Below are 2,290 nucleotides of genomic sequence, written 5' to 3' on the forward strand. Positions count from 1 at the left end.
AGGAAAGGAAGGAAGGAAGGAAGGAAGGAAGGAAGGAAGGAAGGAAGAAAGAAAGAAAGAAAGAAAGAAAGAAAGAAAGAAAGAAAGAAAGAAAGAAAGAAAGAAAGAAAGAAAGAAAGAAAGAAAGAAAGAAAGAAAGAAAGAAAGAAAGAAAGAAAGGAAACTAGAGAAATAAAATAATGAGAATGATATCTGGAAAAGTGTTGTGTCCATAAAATGATACATATTAAGTGTGTTAAACTGGATGCCCTCAGTTTCATCTTGGACCAGCTATTTTGTTGTCCTCAATTTTTTTTTCTAAAGCACATCAAGAGGCAATGCCAAACCCAGGATGTATATGGTGATTTCTGACAGATTAAGTGGTCCCTGGGATCAAAGTTCAGGGTTCCCTCGGATGCTCTGTCTCTCTTCAGCACCAAGACTCAGTTGATGCATGGTCCTTATTGGGCCCCCAACAAACTAAATGCAAAGCTCTGCAGGAGGAAGGGCCCAGGCATTGGCAGATTTTTCAAGCTCTCCAGGTGACTCTAATGCACAGTTAGCTTTGAGAGCCACTTCTGTCCATCCCACCTTGCACCATAGGCAGTAAGAGGAAGGCAGCATCATCTAAACTGTGACAACCACATTCAGAATATTACCAATGAGGGGCACCTCGGTGACTCAGTGGTTGGGCATCTGCCTTCAGCTCAGGTCATGATCCCAGAGTCCTGGGATGGAGTCTTGCATTGGGCTCCTTGCAAGAAGCCTGCTTCTGCCTGTGTCTCTGTCTCTGTCTCTCTCTTCTCTCATGAATAAATAAAATCTTTTTAAAAAAAGAATATTACCAATGAGATCTGTAATAACTATGTATGGTGTGAAATGGTAACTAGATTTATAATGATGATTTCATAGCATATATGTTAAATCACTGCATTGTACATCTAAACTAATATATTACTGTATGTCAACTGTTCTTCATTTGAAAAAAAAGTTCAAGTGAGACACTGCCTGGGACATAAGGCACTGTCAATGACTATTGGTAGAATTGAATCATGAATGAGGAAATGCTATGTAAATGTTAAATTCTGTTTGTATTGTTATAATAGACTTGAGAGTTGGAACCAATCTTACCTAGTTTGTAAACTTTACTGAATTCTAAACCAATGTAAAATAATACTTTTTTTTTGCAAAACAAAGGGAGAGAGGAAACAAAAGAAGGAGAATCAGTAAAACCATGACAGTGGCAAGCAGGGCAGCTAATCAGGCTGTTCATAGAGATAATAATAGAAGTTCTTTGGCTTGTCTCAATGTTCATCAACTTCTAAAGATCTAAACATTTTGATGTGGGGGATCTAAAAGGACTCTGATATAGGTTGCTTAACTAGAGCATGGGCCCTGATCAATCTGAGACCATGTGTCTTTTTTTTTTTTTTTTAGATTTATTCACTTATTTTAGAGAGGGGTGGGGAGGCAGAGAGAGAGAGGGAAAGAATCTCAAGCAGACTCCTCGCTGAGGGTGGAGCCCAAAGCAAGGCTTGATCTCATCACCCTGAGATCATGACCTGAGCCAAAATCAAGAGTCTAACCGACTGAGCAACTCAGATGCCCCTGAGACCATATGTCTTGAGAGACCAGCAGAGCCCCCACAAAATAACCTATTTGTATGTGTGTTGATATGCTTTTTTAAGAACAGGACAGGAGAGTTACATGGCCCACTACCACAGGCAGGAATAAGAGGTGGGAGGACAAATGAAGAATGTTCTGGTACTAGTTCTCCAACTGGCCCCAGAAGACAGAGTCTGACTTCCAACCAAGAGAAGTGCAGGGAGAGGTGTGCTTGGCTACCTCAGTCAGTAGAAGTGTGACTCTTGATCTTGGGGTAGTGAGTTTGAGCCCCATGTTGGGTATAGAGATTTCTTTTGAAAAATGAGAGAAGTGCAGGGAAATATTAAAAGGACCATTTAATTAAAGATTCTATGAGGCATGAATTAGGGGAAGCATATGCAATTCTGTGGTCTCCATGCTCCTTAAGCACCACCATGCTTCCCCAGGATGAGTGCCCCTCCGCACAATTTCTTTGGCATTCCCAGAAGAGGCACCAGAGAAAAATGGTGGTAACCAGAGGCATCAACAAGCAGTGTCAGGAGTAAAAGCCTTCAGCAAGGGATCCCTGGGTGGCTCAGCAGTTTCGCGTCTGCCTTTGGCCCAGGGCGCGATCCTGGAGTCCCGGGATCGAGTCCCACGTCGGGCTCCCGGTGCATGGAGCCTGCTTCTCCCTCTGCCTGTGTCTCTGCCTCTCTCTCTCTCTCTC

This window comes from Canis aureus, chromosome X (genome assembly GCF_053574225.1).
Source record: "Canis aureus isolate CA01 chromosome X, VMU_Caureus_v.1.0, whole genome shotgun sequence".
Taxonomy (NCBI): Eukaryota; Metazoa; Chordata; class Mammalia; order Carnivora; family Canidae; genus Canis; species Canis aureus.